The following is a 22426-nucleotide window of genomic DNA, read 5'->3' as shown; positions in this document are numbered from 1 at the left end:
TGCCGCGGAGCGGCTGGGCCTGTGAGCCGTGGCCGCTGAGCCCGCGCGTCCGGAGCCTGCGCTCCGCAGCGGGAGAGGCCACAGCAGTGAGAGGCCCGCGTACCGCAAAAAAAAAAAAAAAAAAAAAAATCAGAGCATCTTAGGCCAAGAGAAATGGAGAGGAGCTGACACGACCTTCCAGCATTCCTAACCCCGCCTCTGCCAAAGCTCTGCCAGCTCAGCTGCTTCGAATAGGATTGCTTTCTGTCCACAGTGCAGTTTTAATAAGCTGTTCAGATTTTACTGTGCTCCAAGGGAGATTAAAATAAGAGTGGTTTTGGCTTGTTCCTGAACAGGTATTTCAGATAATTTGGAAATGTAGAGTAAAATAAGAGGCCAGGGGGAGGACTTTTATCCCTGAGAATCAGCCTTAGTCATTTCTTTGGGTGTATCTCATTAGTATTCTTTATGAACTCAACCTCGGAAATTCTGTTCCTTGAAGTTTTATACCCAGAAGATTAACACATGAAGGGTTGTTAGGTATGGGAAAGGCCTATTAGGTAGTTTCACTGATCCCTGTGGAAGGCACATAGGAAATCACAGCTATTTGCATGTTACTCCCCATGATTTTCCAGTGCTTTGCCTAATAATTTTTTTACAATATGAAAAATGGCACATGGTCAAGTGGAGAAGAGTGCTGGCTTTGAGACTCTACGTGGGGTCCTCGGAGAGGATCTTGTTCACGTGACACTCAATAGCACCACAGACACCAGAATGTCACGATGCTGCTGGGCTTTCCTGACATAACCACCCAGGCTGAGCTCCAAAGCTGCCCCCGTACTTACCTCTACACAGTAAGGAATTGTCTTCCTGTCTCCACTATGGAGAGGTTGTGATCCTTGGATTAAAATGACCCTCCAGAGCACACTCGGCAATTCGCTGTGTCCTTGTCATCGCTAATCCAGATATATACCTCTCTTTTAAATGTGTTTTAAACGCCACTTTAATATCCTGCTCCTTTCTTCTATTTTGTTGTCTACAGAGAAACGAAACAGTCATTACCTCAATTGCTCTAGTGCCTGTATACTTTCTGGTCACTTGACTGAGGGTTCCTCGGGGTTTTTCATCTTGACCCCCCAAAACCCTATTTTAAGGTCATGGACATTCAGTCCAGCACCACCAGGTGTGCAAGTGGGCCCACTGATAAGCAGCCCTGTGGGAGGGTTTGAAGTCTGTTTGCTGGACAGAGAAGAGGAAAACACCTTTTGGCTTAATGGGGTCTGCCTACCCTAGAAACCAAGCTTCCGTTGCACAAGCCAGTCAGGTTTCCAGAATGGCACATCACATGGAAGTTTTCAGGCCAGCAGACTAGTCACTCCCCTTCCTGCACCTTCTTCCTACATAAACACAACATGTGCCGCATCTCCCCTGAGTCTGATGTCCTTGTCCCTGCCCCACCCTATCCTATTGTCCTGCAGAATGCCTGACACTTTACCCCTCCCTTTCTCCCCCCATTTTTTTTTTAACTCTTCTGGCCCCAAACATTTGTTTAGTCTGACTGCTTCACTGAACCACACCTCATTGCATTTGTCTTTCTACCCTCAGTTCATTAATCAACAGTACTTCTCAGTAATGTTCTCAGTAGACCATCTTTAGAGACTAACCATTAAAGTTTTCTCCATAGAGGGGATATATTGTATTTGAAATGGTCACCATTGGAGAAAAAATCCTGCTCTGCAAACGGAGCTTTTGTGATAGAGGAAAACCGATGAGACTATAAAAACACTATTTCCATTTAAAAAGAAAAGATACGTTAGCTTTTGCAGCCAGTCTGGAAACGGACCTCAGTGTTACTAAGTAACATCGCTGCTGGTCATGTAGGCAGACTCCTATGTTCTGGAGGGGAGAGGGCAGATTGAACTCATTCCAAAGCACTGCCTGCGTAAACTGAGCCATTTCAATACCAGAAGTAGTGCCTGCTGCTGTGTAAAATGAGTTTTGGCCAGCTCGCATGTTATGTCCTAAAAGGGAAGGAAAAAGGCATTGCAAGGATGTCTCCACACCCATGGAATTCACTTAAAGTGTTTTTGCACGCTGGCCAGGTTTTCTGCCAGATGACTCTGGTGTATGGAAGCCAGCCAGATCTGCGACCTTCTGCCCAGAAGCCCACGCATTCCTACCGCTGACTCGTGTGTGGAGACAGCAGAAGAGAGAAACTCACCTGGCCAACCCAGAAGAAGTTACGTCAAAGCAAAACTCTCAGCTCTCTACACCCATCAGTATGACCCTAGTTAGCAAAACAGCTGCTGCTTCAGAACGAAGAGTTTGGCTCAAAACGGCATGATGGACTAAGGTTTTATTTATTTTATCCCATCTAAAACTTAACACATACTTTTTAAAAAGCCACCAGCAGTACAAACAAAACAAGGTTTTTTAAAAAAATTTATTTATTTATTTTTGGCTGTGCTGGGTCTTCTTTTCTGTGCGAGGGCCTTCTCCAGTTGCAGCGAGCGGGCCTCTCACTGTCACGGCCTCCCCCGTCGTGGAGCTCAGGCTCCAAACGCGCAGGCTCAGTAGTTGTGGCTCATGGGCTTAGCTGCTCCGCGGCATGTGGGATCTTCCCAGGCCAGGGCTCGAACCCGTGTCCCCTGCATTGGCAGGCAGATTCTTAACCACTGCGCCACCAGGGAAGCCCACAAAACAACTTTTTACTTAAGTAAACTTATTAAGATGGGAACCTCTTCAACTCAGCAAATATATATATATATATTCCTTGGTGTGTGTCAAGATGTCCAGGGTATATTGTTGCAATAAAGAGAGTTTGGTAAGGAACTGTGTGACCCGGGTAGATTGGGCATAATTAGCGAGCATCAAGGGACTGAGAGCCAAATTTCTCAGGAGGGAACGTTCCATCAGGTTTTCTGCTAGTCACAGTTCAGTGCTGCGGCATATCAGCTCCCCCTATGAAAAGCAATATATGCAACAACAGCTCCTGGATTCCTGGGACCCTAAATTTGGGGCATCCAATCTAGACCTTTTGAAGAGCTGAGGAGGCTCCCACCTGTGGTCTCTCCACCTAAGGAAACCCCAGCTCCGGGGAAACGAAGGAACATTGGGTCTGCTCTCTGCGACGCACACGGCACAAAGGACACTGTCTTGCGTGGTGGCCTTTGTGTGATGTCACTTTTCCCCCAGTACTCATTTTAGCTAAACAAATGTATCTTTATTTCACTATTGTACTTTTGCAAGATCTTCCTTCAGTTCTTTCAAGGTTAGGTCTTTTTAATTAAATCTTTCTTGCCTGCATATAGTCCCTTTCAATAAATACTAATGGACACTCTACCCCTGCTTTTATCAGTACTCCCAGTCTTCCCTATCTTGACCTGTTGCTATTTCCTATTCATCGTGCCAAGATGGAGCATTGTCCCCCCTCCCCCAGATCTGCTCCTGTTGACCCCTGTGGCTAGTGGCCTCCCTATCATTCCAGTCACCCCAACTTGAGATCATAGGGCCTCTTTGCCTGCCCCTTTCTCTCCCCATATCTACTCAGTCCCCAGACCTGTGGCTTCTACCTTTTTATCTGGCAGAATGACATTTACTATTCACTGAGCCCTTCCTGTGTGCCAGCCATGCTGCTAAGCGCTTTACACATATTAACTATCTCCATTTTACAGGTGAAGAGACAGACTTTTAAAGGAAAATAACTGATCCAAGTTTCCACAGTAAGCGGCAGAGCCAAGATTTAGATGCCAATTGAGTCCATTCAAGCGGGTATTTCATATCTTTGAGACATCTAGAATCTCAGAATTCTGTACCTAACCTCTCAGTTCTTACTAACAAGGTTGATTTCTACTAACTGGAATGAACATATTCCAAGAAGGAAAGCCAGTCATGTAAAGCTGTGTGAACTTTGTAAACTTAGGGTGGATTTTTTTACTGAGGTTTGTATCACAAGTAAAGCTGTCAATTTTCTGTTTAATTAGGCTGAATCGTGTTTTGTGAATATCAGCTTTTAATTCTTATAAAGAATTTATTCAGCTGTGGTGACCTAAATGGGAAGGAAATCCAAAAAAGAGGGGATATATGTATACGTATAGCTGATTCACTTTGCTGGACAGTAGAAACTAACACGATATTGTAAAGCAACTATACTCCAATAAAAAGTTTTTTAAAAAAGTTTATTCAGGGAGGAAGAAAGATCAACTGAGGTGGGCCTTTTAGAGTGGTTAATTGTTTTAAGTCAGCAGTTTTCTTCTGAGGAAATTAGGCACCATTTTAAGCTGCACTGATTTATCTTTAAGAAGAATATGTACAGTAAGTTTTCAAGCATCATAAGGGAGTAGAACAGTGATGTCATGTGTCTGCATTATCTTGGAGGAATAGTTGGGGCCGTGAGACCCAACTCCCTTCATTGTCCCCGCCCCAGAAAGCCTGTCCTCACGGTGTCTGTTTTCACGCCTCTCAAGTAGAGGCAGACTAGAGCAGCCCTCTCCCATGCGGCTGTAGGCTTTCTTCCACCCTGTGAGGTTAACGCACTAAATCACCTGTGTCCCTGAGAGCCAACTTCCTTAAACATCTTAGTAGCGAATCCAGGTCTGACTCGGGTATCAGGAAACATTATAAATTTGTGGGTTTTTAAAAAATTACATAAGGGAATTCCCTGGCAGTCCAGTGGTTAGTACTCAGCGCTTTCACTTCAGTGGCCCGGGTTCAGTCCCTGGTCAGGGAACTAAGATCGTGCAAGCTGTGTGGTGCAGCCAAAAAAAATAAATTTAAAAGATAAAAATAAAAAAGGACATAAGTAATGTATTGCAAGAAAAAATAGAAAATAAAGCCAGTAAGTCATCCTTTGGGTCTCATCTTGAAAGTCACTTCCTTCTGGAAGCCTTCTATGACCCACTAGTTTGGAAGAGATTCATTTTATGTTGTCCCATAGCAGAGCATACCATAGCATCCCAATCAAGACTCATCTTACACTCTGGTTCCTGTGGCTTTTCTCTTCTGTAATCTCCCAATAGATAAGAAACTCAGACAGAAGCTGTGTCTGTGTTCCTTCCCCAGCACCTGGCACTTGTTTGGCAAATAGAACGAACTCAAAAATAGTTACTAGAATAGGAATAAAATAAGCATGAGAGGAATTAAAGCCACCTGTAACCCCACCCACGGTGATTGTGACTAATTCTTAACAACAACTCAGTGGGGCTCAAGCTCCACAGAGACCACTTCTCCCAGAAGAGACCACTGGAGGAAAAAAAAAAAAAATCTCATTCCTATAGACTGTGCAAGGGAACAAAGGGATGTCTCTCCTCCATAGACCCTATGAGCGTGTCTACTGCGGGGCGGGGGCGCCTTGACTTCTAGAAGTTGTAAAGGTGATGAGCAAAACTCAGCAACACGGTCATAGAAGGACTGATCTTCGAAGGAAAATTAAAGGACAGCTAAGATGAGGGACTAGCTAATGCTCTGCTGCAATTTGCAATCAAAAGGAAATGACGGGGGCTTCCCTGGTGGCGCGGGGGTTGAGAATCCGCCTGCCGATGCAGGAGACACGGGTTCGAGCCCTGGTCTGGGAAGATCCCACATGCCGCGGAGCAACTGGGCCCGTGAGCCACAACTGCTGAGCCTGCGCGTCCGGAGCCTGTGCTCTGCAACAACAGAGGCCGAGGCCGCGATAGTGAGAGGCCCACGCACCGCGATGAGGAGTGGCCCCCAATCGCCGCAACTAGAGAAAGCCCTCGCAGAGAAACGAAGACCCAACACAGCCAAAAATAAATAAATAAATTTAAAAAAAAAAAAGGAAATGACATTCTTAGCTCTATTCTTGTGATCAAGTTCCTTTTATGTGAGCCTAATCCAGTAGGGCTCTGAATAAAAAATTAAATCTCTAGATGTGCCTCTCCCTTGAACTTTCTCTTTTCCCTTTCCTAGTAGATCAATGTATTGTTAAAACAATCAGTGACCAGGACTTCATTGGTGGCGCAGTGGTTAAGAACCCGCCTGCCAAGGCAGGGGACGTGGGTTCGATCCCTGGTCCAGGAAGATCCCACATGCTGCAGAGCAACTAAGCCCATGAGCCAGTACAACTGATGTGTTCTCCAACTTCCCGGGCACTTCGGATTTAAATAGAACCCTTGAAAGGCTGTATGTGATAAAGCACGTTTGTCTTGCAGCCTTTACAAGAGTATCTCAAGATTGCAACAGTAAAGCCTTGCTCATTTTTCTGTGGTGGGGACCACAGACACTAGTCCAGAAGTCCCCACCAGCAGGTAAGTCCTGCAGTGGAAAGTAGTAATCAGAGGAGGAGTGTGAACTGCAGAAAAGGTGTGTGAAAGCACAGGAAGGGAAGCTGAGGAATGGGGCAAGAAGCCCCCCTGCCCGTGTGTGAGAGATCTGGTTCCAGGAAGGAGAGTGTTTCAAGCAAGGTGTGCAAACACAGAAGAGGAGCAGTCTGATTCAAAAAGAGACTAAACGTGTTTGCATGAGGACTCAGAACTAAAACCTGTCCTCTTCTCATAAACCAAAATTTATTAAGATGTAATCCACATGCCATAGAATGGTATGATTTAATGGTTCTGAATATTATTCACCGTCATGCAGCCATCACCACTATCAGTTTTAGAACATTTCCATTAACCCCCAAAGAAACTCCACACCCATAGTCACTCCCCCTTCTCCCCCCAAACTTCTCAGCTCCAGGCAACCACTAATTTCCTTTCTGTCTTGATGGATTTCCCTGTTCTGGATATGGAATCATATAGCATGCGTTGTTTTTTTTTTTAATAATTATTTTTATTTATTTATTTGGTTGTGCCGGGTCTTAGTTGCGGCTCGCTGGCTCCTTAGTTGCGGCACTTGGGCTCCTTAGTTGTGGCATTTGAACTCTTGGTTGTGGCGTGCATGTGGGATCTAGTTCCCTGACTAGGGATCAAACCCAGGCCCCCTGCATTGGGAGCATGGAGTCTTAACCACTGTGCCACCAGGGAAGCCCCCAACACTTGTTTTTGCCCTTTTTTTTTTTTTTTTTGCGGTACAGGGGCCTCTCACTGTTGTGGCCTTTCCCGTTGCGGAGCACAGGCTCCGGATGCACAGCCTTAGCGGCCATGGCTCACGGGCCCCGCCTCTCCGCGGCATGTGGGATCTTCCCGGACCGGGGCACGAACCCGTGTCCCCTGCATCAGCAGGCGGAGTCTCAACCACTGTGCCACCAGGGAAGCCCTGCCCATTTTTAAAATTATAGCCATCCTAGTGGGTGTGAAGTGATGTCCTGTGTTTTGTTTTGTTTGGCAGTGCCTCATGGCATGCGGGATCTTAGTTCCCAGACCAGGGATTGAACCCGTGCCCCCTGCAGTGGAAGTGTGGATTCTTAACCACTGAACTGCCAGGGAAGTCCCTTGTGGTTTTGATTTGCATTTCTCTGATGGTAAATGATGTTGAGCATCTTTTCACTTGCTTATTGACCATTTGAATGTCTTCTTTGTAGAAATGTCTATTCAGAAACTTTGTCCATTTATTAATTTTTAAATTATTGAATTATGAGTCCTTTATATATTCTACACACATCTGTTATCAGTCTATGATTTGCAAAAAATTTTCCCCATTCTATGAGTTGTCTTCCCTTGATGGTGTCCACTGAAGCACAAAAGTTTTTAGTTCTGATCTACTCCAATTTAACTGTTTTTCTTTTGTCATTTGTGCTTCGGAAGTCATATCCAAGAAACCATTGCCTAATACAAGGTCATGAAGATTTACTTCTGTGTTTTCTTCTAAGAGGTTAATAGCTTTAGCTCTTACACTTACACCTTTGATCCATTTTGAATTAATTTTTGTATGAGGAATGAGGTAAGAGTCCAACTTCATTCTTGTCCATGTGGCTGTCCAGTTGTTCCAGGACCAATTGAAATTCTTCCCCCAATTGAATGGTCTTGGCACCTTTGCTGAAAATCAATTAACTGCAAATATGAAGGCTTATTTTTGAACTCTCAATGTTAGTCCATTTAATTTTATGTCTATCTTTATGCAGGTATATATTATTTTGATTACTGCAGTTTTGTAGTAAGTTTTGAAATTAGGAAGTGTGGATCCTCCAACTTTTTCTTTTTCACGATTATTTGGCTACTCCGGGTCCCTTGAATTTCCATGTGAACTTTAGCATTAGCTTGTTAATTTCTGTAAAGAAGCCAGCTGGGATTTTGATAGGGATTATGTTGATTCTGTAGCTCAGTTAAGGGAGTACTGCCATTTTAATAATATCAAGTCTTTCAATCTATGAATATGGAATGTCCTCCCATTTATTTAGATCTCCTTTAATTTCTTTCAACAATGTTTTGTAGTTTTTGGAGTATAGGTTTTGTACTTCTTTTGTTAAATCCTTTTCTAAGTGACTTATTCTTTTTGATGCTATTTTCAATGGAATTGTTTTCCTAATTTCATTTTCAGACTGTAGAGAAATACAGTTGATTTTTGTCTATTGATCTTGTATCCTGCAACCTTGCTGAACTACTTTCTTAGTTCTAATACTTTTTTAGTAGATTCCTTAGAATTTCTACTTACCAGGTCATGTCTTCTGCAAATAGGGATAGTCTTACTTCTTTCTTTCCAATCTGGACGCCTTTTATTTCATTTTCTTGCCTTGGCTAGAATTTCTAGCACAGCGTTGAATAGAAGTGGTGAGAGAGCACATCCTTGTCTTGTTCCTGATCCTAGAGAAAAAGCTTTCAGTATGATGTTAGCTGTGGGTTTTTTGCAGATGCTCTTTATTAGATTGAAGAAATCCCCTTATACTTCTAGTTTATCGAATGTCTCTGTCGTGAAGGAGCATTGAATTTTGTCAAGTGCTTTTTCTGCATGTATCGAGGAGATAACGTGGTTTTGGTCTTTTATTCTGTTGATATGGTGTATTACATTGATTGATTTTCAAAAATTGTCTGACACATTATCTGCTCCATGGATAGTCTGGAGCACTGTGGGTCTGCACCCTCTCATTAGGCCTGGCCAGGGATGCTGAGCTGTCTTAAAACTTGCTCTATAGCTAAAAGAAACTCTCAGCTCTTTCACACTTTGGTTATCGCATCTTCTTTTCAACATGTTTTTTGTTCAGAGCTAGTGTACATATAGCCAGTAATGTTCTGGCACTTTCTGTACTTGGGAATTGCTTTGTCAAGTCTTGTTTTAAATGAGTCAAGACATTTCCATTGCTTCTTTTCAGAGAATGCTCTACCAACAAAAAATTGTTCACTTTATTGCATTACATCTTATTTTTCTACATCTTATGATTTATCGTGGCTCTCAGCAGTTCACTGCCTTATTCCTTATTCTTTCCACTGGACCATCTGTAGCATTTCCCCTTCTGTTGGATCCCAGTAATAACCATGTTCCAGTTATTTTCTTCAGCAAGAGAGAACGTGGAAAAGCCACGTTCTTTCTTCTGACATTTTTGTTATTCTTCTGATATTTTTGTTATTCTTGAGTTTACTGAGCTTTGCCAGCATGCTGGAAGATTTTATAGGACAGATAGATACACATACTCATTACCCAAGTATCTTGCAGGCTGATTTAACACGGCAACCGATGCAGACAGAGCCTCAGTAATGGCGTGGCGAGAAGGCAGTTAGCTGAGTGTCACAGGAATGAAGCTATTGGCTTCTAATAGCAGATGGCTCTGTGCCAATTCCTGGGCTTCAGGAGGCAAGAAGCAGCAATCTGTGTTGCTGAGTGATGCTTCCACACATAGCAGGTCCATCCTCCACTTCGAAAGTGGAAACTAGTCTCCAGGGAGACAGGCAATGTTTCAGCCTTGTCAATATCCAAGGAAACGAGTCAGATTCCATTCAGTCTTGCCCAGGTTTTAAGGCTCCCCACGCCATCCTATTATCTTATTCTTGATAAGTAGCCTCATCAGCCTGATTCCACAAAAACCACTCTAAACTCCAGGTTTCAGGCCACAGCAGCTCAGTCTCTAACACAGCACGGCATAAGGAAGATGTGTAAACAAGCTAAAGGCCTGGTCCCTGCCCTCGGGAGCTCATGATCCAAGATAACATAAAAACATTTGAATCCTCTTTGCAAGGTGGGATTATATGTTTATTTAGAAATCATTTCACTTGGGATGATGGTGCCATCAGCCAGCCTGTCCTCAGGGGGACCTCTGACATGGAACTAGCTGTCCACATTGATGGGGCGTCTGGAAGGAAGCACTGCCCCATGTCGGAGGGTTCCTTACCCAAGGCTGGAGTGGAAACCCAGCCACTGCTTTGCAGTGCTCCCCTCTCTACCTTATCTCCTGTTCTGACCAACTGGCAGGTGCCCCAAAGGAATGACAGCTCCTCTCCCAGGTGAGACATCCTGCCCTTCTGCTTGAGTGGGACAGGGATGGGTTCCAACAGTTTACATGTGACCCAAACATCATCAGTCACCTAGAGAAACACAGCGCGAGTGAGGTGGCATTGCAGTTTTAGATTCTTCCGCATTTGTGTTGTGTGGAGCTGCCCATTGTGGCCCTATCTTGTCAATAAAATTGATGTTTCTATTTTCAAGAAAAAAAAAATTCAGTACAAAAGTTATTTTAGGCTATGAGTTCTGTGAGCCAACCTGTCTGCTCTTTGTTTTCCTTATATTCTGGTCCTCTTCTCTTTGATAGAGTCTCATTTTAATCTGCCCTCTAGGAAGGATTCTAATGTGCAACACAAAGCAAAACAAAAAGTTCTAATGTTTACAAGGAACAAATGAATGCTTAGGGCCAAAGTCTGTATTTGAGGCTATTCACGAATGTGAGGCCTGGGTCAAATGACTGGCCCCTCCCACCGCCAGCCTCATCCTGTTCCACAGTAGACCCCTTGCAGAGACAGAGAAGTGAGCTGAACCCAGTATAGCTACCAAGGTGTAAGTAATTTAAACAGTTATGGATTCTAACTCATGAGTTCTGAGATACTACACACCCTCGTTCTTGTCTGCTTGTATGAGTGCCCACCTGAGAACGAGAAATCATACTTTTTCTGAATAAGCTTCTCTACATTAAGCCAGTAGCAGGGCCTCTGGCAGAAAAGGCAAATTTGGGCTTTCCCCAGCAGCCTTTATTATTATCAACTTGCATTCACCCTAAAGGTAACTGGGAAACTAAGCCATTGTTTTTTCTTACTTGATATTTCAGGATACTGAACTCGCTTTTGCTTCTTCTTCTTTTTTTTTTTTTTTTTTTCTTCCCAGCAGACCTGAAGATCATTCCGCAAGGTGAACAACTCACTGACCTATTTGACTTGGCCGCAGGCATGTTTTGTACAGAAATTTCCTCTTCTGAAGAATTCTGGGGCTTCCCTGGTGGCGCAGTGGTTGAGAGTCCGCCTGCCAATGCAGGGGACACGGGTTCGTGCCCCGGTCCGGGAGGATCCCACATGCCGCGGAGCGGCTGGGCCCGTGAGCCATGGCCGCTGAGCCTGCGAGGCCACAACAGTGAGAGGCCCGCGTACCAAAAAAAAAAAAAAAAAAAAAAAAAAGAATTCTGATAGAACTCCCTGGGGAAAAACATCCATCTTAGTTGGCATACACCAGAATCACTGAAATCTGTTACTACTAAATTACAATTCACTAAAATTTGTAAGGATTTCAGAATTACTATTGTTTTCCTGATTAAATTACTGGATCATATTGGTGTCTTGAAATAAGGCAACACATTTAAACTGTAAGTTTCCATAAACTGTAACTTAACTTCCCCAGCTCCTAGGGGATTTTCACTGGCCCAGACTCAGGAAGAATTTTCATTTGTGGGATACAAGACTTCAGAGACCAAACATTTCCTGAACACTTTCCTCTGCTTTCTGACTTCCACCTACCTCCTCCCAAAGACATACAAAGAAACTATTTCTGATCAGTGCAGGCAGCCAAGAGTGCCCAGTGGGCCTAAGGTGCAGGGTAAGGGAACATGAATCCAAGATTCTTTCTTGGCGTTAGGATACCACTGAGTTGCCCAATGGCTTGAGTATGTTGACCCCTTGCCTTAGGGCTAGGATTTTAATTACCCACCTGGAGCTTTCCTGAAAAATTGATTTTGTACAAGGTTTTTACTCATATTCCAGAAACCAACTCTATCATCAAATAGGAGTGACGATGGTTCAGAGTAAAGGCAGCCAAGAGGACTTAAATGATCAGATTCTGGCACCAGACGTTTTGAAATGTGTTAGTTCTGCTGCCTCTCCCCCATAGCTTGTTAAAACCTGAACTGAGTGGTTGGGTTAATGGTTTGGGGTTAGAATTTTGGAGCAATTATTAGGAGATGTCTTAGCCTGTTGTAACGACCCCACTCCCCCCCAGCTGCCCAGGAGCAGGGAGAGCTGGTAGAGTGGCATTCCCCAGCCCTTTCCCTGCCACCGACCAATCCTGGCTTCCGCACCCCTCCAAAGTTCCCTTGGGGACCTCTCGGCACGTTCCCCCGCTTTACAAAATTGCAAACATCTTTGCCCATAATTTCAAAAGTCTTGCCTGGACTAGGCTTTCTCTGCTCCTTCAGGGTAGGAACCTTGTTTCCTTTCCGTCCTGGCATCCTTAGTCCCGTCCCCACCCAGGGGCCTGGCCTCTGGCCAGTGGATGCTCTGTTAATAGGAACCGGCACCGGTGTTCTGGGCACTGCCAAGACAGCTCCTGGCACTTGTCACCAAGTAGCCCAATCCTCACCACTTTCTTCTTCCATCACCGTCATCGATGGTCTCCTCCTGTAGATCATGACCCCCAGTTCAGGAAACAGGACCCCCGTCATGCCTTTCTCCCTCCAGGAGATGCTCTCCTCCGCTCCCCACCCCACTCCCCTCCGCCAAGACCCCAAAGCTCCTTGTTGTTCTGAGCCTGCTTGCGGCTCCAGACCCCTGGAGTCCGATCCCCGCCTGGGCTTGGGGACGGACCGCGCAGTGCGAGGTGGCAGCAGGCAGGGCGCGCGGTCAGGGTGCCCAGCTCCCGGGGCTGCCTGCAGGGTGGGGCGGTCCTCACGGCCTATCCCTCTCCGCTCCTGCCCCATCCCCAAACAGTACACCCCTCCTCCCGCCGGCCCGCTCCCCACCCTCCGCGGCGCCGCCTCCCCCGCCGCCTGCCGGCGCTGGCCCAGAGCCGCCCAGGCAGCCAGCGAGCGAGCGGAGCGCTCTGGGATGGGACTCGGAGGAAGCGGCGAAGGAGGAGACAGCGGCAGCACCTCGGGCTTCTTCCTCGGCTCCCACGAGCGATTCCCGAGGAGAGCCGTGGCTCTCGGAGCGGCGAGGAGGCCAGCGACGAAGACCCGGGAGGCTGCGCCCCTGTCTCGCTTCCCAGGCGCCGGCGGCGGCTGCAGGTGAGCGGGGCGCGCTCTCCCCGGGGCCCTGCCTGGCCCCGCAGCCCGGAGGCGCAGACAGACAGACGGACAGACAGGCAGAGCTTGGGCACCCACGCACGCGGACGCGCCCAAAGGCCCGCGCCCCGGGCCGTACGGCCCCTCCCGTCGGACGCCCCCTCCCGCCCCGGGCCCCTGGCTCCTGGCTCCCGACCCCTCGGGGCCGAGGGCGAGAGGGAGGGCGGCGCTGCGGGACCCCCGGCCGGGGCCAGTTGGACCGCCCTGGCCGGGCGAGCTCCGCGAGCTCCCTGAGCCCGGCGCAGCGCGCGGGAGCCACCCCGCAGTGCCCCGTGGGGGCGCTGTGCCCCGCCGCGGGGCCGCCCAGACCTGGCCTCCACCGACCCCGGGAAAGGGAGACTTGTTGAGCGGGGATCCGGTGTGATTGCTGTTCTGCTGGCCAGCGGATCGATTCCGACTCCCCGCCTCGGTCGGCTGGTATTTTAATGCCCGTGTCATCTGCATTGTGTTCTTGGTTCTCTAGAACAGCTAAAGCTCCAGCTTCCCTACATTGCCGAGAAAGGAAAGAAAGGGGAGGGCGTTTTGTGGTAGTTGCTAGAAACCCCGAGGGCAGTTTGGAGAGAGGACAGAAAAATGGGGACCCTCTCTCGTTAAGGTCTCCTGGACTGGACGCACAGGAAGGTGCACAGGAAGGTATCTCCTCGGGAACACATACTCCCGCCCGGAACAAACCCAGTTGACCAAGTCCCAAATCGTCATAAATCAGGGAGCTGGGCTGCATCTGCACCAAGTGCATTTAGTTGGTTTCCCGCTGCGGGGGTGGGGGAGGAGCGTGGTCAAGACCAGAGGCTCTGGGGTTGGCTTGCTTAGGTTCAGACCCCGGCTGTGAGTGAAGCTTACAGGTTGGCAACTTTGGAGTTACCCAACTACTCTATGCCTCACTTTCTTCATCTGTCCAGTGGGGTTGATAATACCTAAAGGGCTGTGAGGATTAAATTCAAGTCCTTAGAACAGTTCCAGGCATTTAAGATTGGTGATTAGTTCCATCACCTGTCTCTCCAGAAAAGCAAGGCGTTCCTACAAGCAGTCACTTCCTCTCCAAATCAGGAAGGTGGGCCTTCTGTGGGTACGTGAGGGTGGCAGATGATCTACATGTATTTAACTGGAGTTTTCCATTCAGGAGTGCATCCTACACGATTCTCCCTGCCTGTTTCTCCCAGCCTCAGAAAACCATATTGCTGTTCCAGGATGGGTTTATGGTCTGGAAAGTTTCCTCTCAGCCCCTGAAGCTTGGTCCCTTAGAACCCCTTGTTGAGAATGCAGGTAGATATCTGTTGGCTCTTCACCTTCTGTTTTCCTATCTGCCTAAACTTTTAGTCCTGCCAATAGAATTCAGTCAGACCTCTGTGTTGCCAGGCTTCTCTTTTCTACAAATCCAGGGTTCCGGGCTCAGGAGTCCAGGCCCTGGCAAGCTGGAGGCACTGAGGCCTGAGCTCACTGGCTGGAGGTGCCGTACCAGAGTCCACTTCTGAGACACCCTCAGATGGCTGTCATGCTCTAAGCTCTTACCAGCATCACCATATATCTCTGTTCAGCAAGAGGTAGTTGAGATGAGACCCAAGATTTAAAGAAAAGGAAATAGAAGATTGCTCCTTGAAAGGTAGACGAGGAATAAGAGGATCACTGAAGGTTCTACAGAGAAATCCCACAGTTTTCCTAGAATCAGCTCTGCCTGGGGCGAAGAGGGAGTGCCAATGTAAATGCTGGCCGGCAGGGTGTTGGGTGTGAGGCTGGGTGGGAGGTGAGAAGGGACATGCTGGGACTCAGGGGTGAGCAGCTGAGTTTGAGACCAGCCAAGTGAGCCAGAACCTCGAATGCTATCCCTGGGACGGGACTGGCTCCCCTCTGGTTTTTAGCATGTGTGTTTAAGAGAGCCCTTTCCTGGGACTCCCTGTCTTTAGGGAAGCTCAGGAGGGCACCCCTGTTTAATGTACATGTGGGAATAAGTCAGGAGGGTCAGAGGAAGAGGGAGGCTGAAGTGCCAAGGAGAGAGTGGAGGCTATCATTGCTGTTGCTAATAAACAGTGCCAGGGAGGCCCTTCCAAGGGACCAGTTGCCACTTGGAGCTCTAGCCGTGAGGTCATCTTTGAACCCTGCCACGTGGCTTGTTAGACAGCCACCACTGCCTTACCTGGTAGGACCCTGAAAGGGACTCAGAGAGAAAGGCAGGGCTGGGCTCCATCCCAGAGGCCTCGGCTGTTATCAGTAATTGGCGGTAACGATGCTGACAGTGATGAGAGGTTGTGGGCGTACGACCCTGATCTTGGCACCTGAGGGACCTGGGTTCCAGTCTCAGCCCTGCCACTCATTACCTGCAAGGATGTTGGAACGTTACTTAGACCCCCTGCCTCAGTTTTCTTATCTGTAAATGGGATTAGAATTGTTGGGAGAATTAAATTAGTTAACACGCATGAAGTGCTTAGTATAATGCCTAACTCAGAGTAAGTGCTCAATATTTATTACCTATACTTATTGTTATTATTATCTGAGCCTCAGTTATATCATCCATCAAATGGGGATGATACGATCTATGTCATAGTGTTGTTATAAGGGTTAAATGAGATAATTAATGTGAATTAATTTGCCAGTGCTTGGAGTGAGTTGATTGAAAATAAGATTTTTACTGAAATACCTGCATGTAAAGTCAGTGGCTGAGCAGGTAGACTAGCTAACATTTTTCAAAAGTTCTTTTTAGAGTTATTGTCAGAGGAAACTTTACTGTTGGAGACCGTGGCTCCATCCCCATTGGAATACCCCACTGCTATTTTAGGTTATTGTACTAGTTTCTTATTGCTGCTGTAACAAATGACTGCAAACTTAGTGCTTAAAACAACACACATTTATTGTCCTTCTGTTCTGGAGGTCAGAAGTCTGAAATAGGTCTCACTGGGCTAACATCAAGGTGTCGACAAGGCTATGTTCCTTCTGGAGGCTCCAGGGGGAAATCTGTTCCCTTGCCTTTTCTGGCTTCTGAAAGGTGCCTATGTTTCTTGGCTTCTGGTCTTTTCTTCCATCTTTGAAGCATAGCAGCTTCCAGTTCTTCTCTCCCTTCCCCCTTCTCCCCCCTTCTTCTCCTTCCCCCCTTCTTCTCTCTTTTATAAAGACCCTTGTGATTACGTTGGGCCCACTTGGATGATCCAGGCTAATTTCTCCTTCTCAATATCCTTAGCTTAATCACATCTGCAAAGTCCCTTTTTCCACAAAGGTAACATATTCACAGATTCTGGGATGATTAGGTCATAGACATCTTTGGGGGCATTATTCTGCCTAATAAACTGTTATTATTGGAGAAAATGATGTAAAGCAAAGGATTTTTTAAAAAGATTTATTTATTATTTATTTATTTTTGGCTGCGTCGGGTCTTAGTTGCGGCACGCAGGATCTTCGTTGAGGCATGCATGCGGGATCTTTCCTTGTGGCGTGCTGGCTTCTCTCTAGTTGTGACATGAGGGTTTTCTCTCTCTAGTTGCGGCGCGCAGGCTCCAGGGCGCGTGGGCTCTGTAGTTGCGGCAAGTGGGCTCTGTAGTTGTGGTGTGCGAGCTCAGTAGTTGTGGCACGAGGGCTTAGTTGCCCCGCAGCATGTGGGATCTTAGTTCCCTGACCAGGGATCGAACCTGCGTCCTCTGCATTGGAAGGCGGATTCTTTACCACTGGACCACCAGGGAAATCCCAATCAAAGGATTTTATCTCACTTCTGTTTAGGGCTTATCCTTGCACCTTCCCAGTTAGGTGAGTTTGTTTTCACTTGTCTTAAAGATGAGAAGCTCAAGACCACAGGGGTCAAGACTATGGGTCAAATCTTTTGTGAGCCCTGGGTTGCTTCAAACTCAGTTCTGAAGTTGCTACTTTCACAGTTTCTCCCTTTCTTTGACAAACCCTCAACTTTTAACACTAGCCCCTCAGAATGGTCTCCTTTTCCCCATCAACAGTGTTTGCTGATTTTTTTCTAGCTCCTTCTCCTCCATTTCCATTGAAATACAAAGAATGCCCCCATCCCCAAGATCTCCTCTAATAAAATTACCACCTCTCTGAAATTTCCAGACAATGTCTGTATTAGTGTCCCATTGCTGCTGTAATAAGTTACCACAAACTTAGTGACATAAAACAAGTTTATCGGAAGCAACCTATACATCCATCCACAGATGAATGGATAAAGAAGGTGTGGTATATATGTACAATGGAATATTACCTAGCTATAAAAAAGAATGAAATAATGTCATTCTGAGCATCATGGATAGACCTAGACATTATCATATTAAGTCAGATAGAGAAAGACAAATATCGTATGATATCACTTACATGTGGAATCTCAAAAAATGATAGAAATGAACTGATTTACAAAACAGAAATAGACTCACAGACAGAAAATAAACTTATGGTTACCCAAAGGGGATAGTGGGTGAGGGGGGAGAGATAAATTAGGAGTTTGGGGTTAACATATACACACGACTAAATATAAAATAGGTAGACAACAAGGACCTACTGTGTAGCACAGGGAACTATACTCGATATTTCGTAATAACCTATAATGGAAAAGAATCTGAAAGAGAATATATATATATTATATATTATATATATATATAACTGAATCACTTTGCTATGCACTTGAAACAAACACAACATTGTAAACTATACTTCAGTTTTTAAAAAGTGTATTATCTTATGTTTCTGGAAGTCAAAAGTCTGAAATGGTTCTTACTGGGTGAATTGTTCCTTCTGGAGGCTTGAGGGGAGAATCCATTTCCTTGCCTTTTTCAGCTTCTAGAATCTTCCCTCACTGCTTGGCTTGTCGCCTCCTTCCATCTTCAAAGCCAGCCATGTCAGGCTGAGTCCTTCTCATGCTGCCTCACTCTTCTGTTTTTAAGGACCCTGGTGATTGCGTTGGGCTCACCTGGATAATTCAGGATGCTCTCCCTATTTTTTTCTATTTTTTAAATTGAAGTATAGTTGATGTAGGGTATCTCCCTATTTTTAAAGTCAGCTGATTAGCAACTGTAATTCCCCTTTGCTGTGTAACGTAACATATCCACAGATTCTGGGGATTAGGACATGGACATCTTTGGAGGGACATTATTTTGCCCACCCCAGGGCTTGAGAAGGAGTTCCAGGTCAGGACCAGCTGTGCACCCTCATTCTTATTAACACCTCTTCCAGGATATGCACAATAGCCCACTCAAGAGAGAACACCCATTAGCCTCTCTCTAAAATGTCTGCTGCAACTCACATCTCTCCCTGAATCCCTTTGTCCATGGTATGATCAGAGAGCAAGGGGGGCAGGAGTAGTACTGCACACTTCATTTGTTAAGTAAATTTTTAATCAAAAGAACATATAAAAAGATGCACAAACCATAAGGGAACAGTACAATGGATCTTTTGCAAAATGAACACTCTCATGTGACCGTCTCCCAGATCGGCACCCCGCATTACCCAATTAATTATCACCTCCCCCTGAAGGTAACTGCTCTTCTAACTTAGTTTGCCTGTTTTTTAAGTAAACTTTTTACTGAAGCATACCTATAGAAAGGTGCACAAATCTGGCGTGTAGCTGGATGATTTTTCATGAATGTGTAGTCATCATCCTGAGTAATCAGCAGAACATTCCCAGTACCCCACAATCCCCCCCTCACGCCTCCTTCTGTGCACTGACACCTCAAGTGTAACCACTATCCCGATTCCTAAGATTGTAGATTCATTTTGTGCATTTTTGAATTTTATTTTGCTCAATATTATGTTTGTAAGTTTATGATGAGATTGCACCAAGCGGTAATTCACTCGTGCGGTACGCGGGTGTCTCACCGCCGTGGCCTCTCCCGTTGCGAAGCACAGTCTCCGGACGCGCAGGCTCAGCGGCCATGGCTCACGGGCCCAGCCGCTCCGCGGCACGTGGGATCTTCCCGGGCCGGGGCACGAGCCCGTGTCCCCTGCATCGGCAGGCGGACTCTCAACCACTGCGCCACCAGGAAGCCCAGAAGTCACTGTTCGTTTTTGAGCAGGTGCATGATAAGCATGATATTATGTTGGGAAGATTGGATTCAGCTGGTGCCAGATGGCGTCAATAGGAGAGACTTAGAAACAGTCAATTAATTAGGATTATGTTCAACTCCAAGTTATACAAAAAACAGAAATGACAGTGACTTGAAGAAGGACGTTTATTTCTGTCTGGAAGCCTGGAGGTAGTGTGTCCAAAGTGAGCATGGGGTCGGGGACCCACACTTCTGTGCCCTGTCACTTTTACCATGCAGCATGACTTCCATTTTCATGGTGCCTCGTGGTTCAAAATGACTGCTGGGTTCCCAGCCAGGATGTGCTCATTCCAGCCAGCAGGAAGGAAGAAGCAAGGCGGCCATCCCCCAACGCCTCCTTTAAGGACACTTCTCTGAAGTTGGACTCGCCACATCCACTTCCATCCTCCCCTAACCCCCATGTAGTCACCTGATAGGGAAGAAGGAAAGACTGGGCATCTTGGTCTTTATTCCACCCCCATCACGTGTCCAGTTAAAAAGTGAGGGTTCTATTACTAAAGAAGGAGGGGAGGATATTGGGGGGCAACCAGCAGTGTCTGCCAGGACCTTTGTAGTCTCTCCAATATGAATAAGGGGCAAGACTAGGGCTGTGACCTTGGTATGGATGGAAAAGGGAGAAGGCATACGAGACATCATGTGGTAGAACATGGTGCTTGATTGAATGGAAGGGAGAAAAGATAAGGTAGGAATGACCATATATTCCAAAATATGAGGTGAGGGTTTTTTTTTCCCCAGAAAATGATTCCTTGGAAAAGAGGAAATTGCTCTATATGTGAGTCCTTGCAAAGTCTCTCAAAGTCTGTGGACCTCTGTGAAATATGTTGAACAAAGTACTATTTGGGGAAGACACGTTAGCTTGAAATGTCCTCAGTCAAATTGAGGACAAATATGTCCATCTGAATATGTTGTCAAATATGTTGAACAAAGTACTATTTGGGGAAGACGCGTTAGCTTGAAATGTCCTCAATCAGTGTGCTAATTTTGAATACATGTAGAAGTCAATGACCAAAACAGTAAAAGAAAAATCAACTCAAATTAAGTCATTATTCTTCTGGGCACAGTTTCACAATTGCAAGGGCTGGATGACACTGGATACGATACTTTAAGAGCAACACAGTGAATGAGTAAGTTGCAGAGATGGTGAATTTATGCCTCCGGGACATATTAAAAAACCCTACAGCTGTCCTCATGTTACGTAAGTGGGAACTGATGGTCTGAGATAAAATTTCCAGTGACAGCATCATATATAGATTCAGAAAGTGCTGTATCTCAGACAACCTAGAAGTAAAGATGTCAGAAAACAAAAAAATCTTTAGCTTTGATGAAATACTGATGTTAGAGAGGCAAGCATTTGAAAACTGTTTTATGACACGAAAGAGAGAAAACACTGTTTTCTGAAACATTTTTAATGAATAAAGCATTATTTCTAAGTGAATATATATTTTGTAATTTCAGATGTTTTGAATATGCATGTATGACTAAATGGATACTTTAATTATTATAACTAGATATTTGATATTTCATCTATATCATTTAAAAATTATATATTCAAGGCCAAGAAATCTGGGGCAGAGGCTCCTCCCATCATAGGAGAGAGCCTTTGGGGTTGCCTGCATTAAAGCAAACAGCATGTAGACGGAGACCTGGGCTCGGCCTTGGCAGTTGTCAGGTGCAGAACTAGGGCCAATTTGATTCAACATTTATTGATCTTTTGTTGATCAATAAATGTGTTTATTCAACATTTAGCTATTTTCTAAAACTTTATGAAATTCAGCATCTAGCACATGGGTGTGGTTTCAAGGAACAGTTCAGAGTCTAGGCAGGGAGACAGATATGGAAACAAGAAAAAGAAACACAGTGCTAGGGAATTCCCTGGCGGTCCAGTGGTTAGGACTCTGTGCTTTCACTGCGGTGGCGTGGGTTCGATCCTTGGTCAGGGAACTAAGATCCCGCAAGCTGCTCAGCGCGGCCAAAAAACAAAAACAAACACACAAAAAACCCAGTGCTAGAGCAGACAACAAACCCGTTGTCAGGGGTGCGTAGAAAAGTCAATCCTTGCTGGGAAAATCGGAGCACATTTTAGAGAGTGGGTGATGTATGACTTGAGCCTTTAGGAATGAATGCGTTTTTGAATAATACAGAAGGTAGACCAGGCCAAGGGACCAGCATGGATGAAGGCACCCAGCTAGGACAAGAATCTGAATTCTTTTGGCACCGGTAGAGGGGCTGGGGTGCACGTGGGACTGCCATGGTTGTAGGGCGGGCAGTGGTCTGTCATGGAGGGCCTTGAACGTGAATGTTACGCAGTAAGGCCATAGGTGGGTTCTGAGCAGGGAAGGGACAGGACCCAAGGCAGGAAGAGCAGTTCCAGAGCTTCTGGAGAAGTCTGGGTGAGAAACAGAGAGACTGGAGCTTTGCTGCAGTGGCGGGAACCATCAGGAGGGCTGGATCAGAGAACCGGCAGAGGCGGGAAAGCCAGGGCTTGTCCACCCATGAATGTGATGGTGATGCAAGGGAGACATGGAAGCTGAGGCCACGTTTCTAGTCCGGGTACTGGAGCAGATGGAGTTACCTTGACCATGAAAGGACTTGTGAGTCTGTATCTGGAAAGGCTGGGCTGGCAAGCAGGCCTGGACCACTGGGTGAGAGTCACAGAAAGCCAACGTCAGGTCAACATCTAAACGGAGGTGGGGCTCCATTTGCCGGCCCTGTGGGAGCTGGGGATTCTGGTCTGAGGTGGGAGACAGGAAGGAAGGCCTCTGGGGCTGCTGCGGCCCCAGCCCTGTGTGACTGGCCTCATTGAACACAGAGGAGTTAGTATGCACACTTGGTGTGCCAATGGAGTGGCCTTTGAGGGACAAAACTCTTGAATATGATGTCTAAGAACTTTCAGAATTGGAGAGGGGACTCAAAATCTCTTTTTTAGGGCTTCCCTGGTGGCGCGGTGGTTGACAGTCCGCCTGCCGAGGCAGGGGACACGGGTTCGTGCCCCGGTCCGGGAAGATCCCACGTGCCGCGGAGCGGCTGGGCCCGTGAGCCATGGCCGCTGAGCCTGCGCGTC

The 22426-nt window shown here is 46.3% G+C and overlaps 1 protein-coding gene and 1 long non-coding RNA gene across 8 annotated transcripts in view; both read left to right on the top strand.

Moving 5' to 3' along the window:
• Positions 1-38: 38 nt before the first annotated feature.
• LOC114487893 (uncharacterized) lies at positions 39-3958 on the top strand. Its single transcript, XR_003683432.2, has 2 exons — positions 39-2332; positions 3654-3958. It is a non-coding gene; the product is annotated as an uncharacterized lncRNA (long non-coding RNA).
• Positions 3959-12031: 8073 nt separating this feature from the next.
• MATN2 (matrilin 2) overlaps positions 12032-22426 on the top strand; it is a 175881-nt gene continuing 165486 nt past the window's right edge. For 6 of the 7 annotated variants that reach the window (XM_028500797.2, XM_028500796.2, XM_024115899.3 and 3 more), the window contains exon 1: positions 12706-13285. The gene's annotated coding sequence lies outside the window, so the exon portion shown is untranslated. Of the gene's footprint in view, positions 13286-22426 lie in introns of all 7 variants that reach the window. The other variant, XM_028500794.2, reaches the window with a different exon arrangement.

This window comes from Physeter macrocephalus, chromosome 15, assembly GCF_002837175.3.
Source record: "Physeter macrocephalus isolate SW-GA chromosome 15, ASM283717v5, whole genome shotgun sequence".
Taxonomy (NCBI): Eukaryota; Metazoa; Chordata; class Mammalia; order Artiodactyla; family Physeteridae; genus Physeter; species Physeter macrocephalus.
This window is presented reverse-complemented; position numbering and strand designations above follow the sequence as displayed.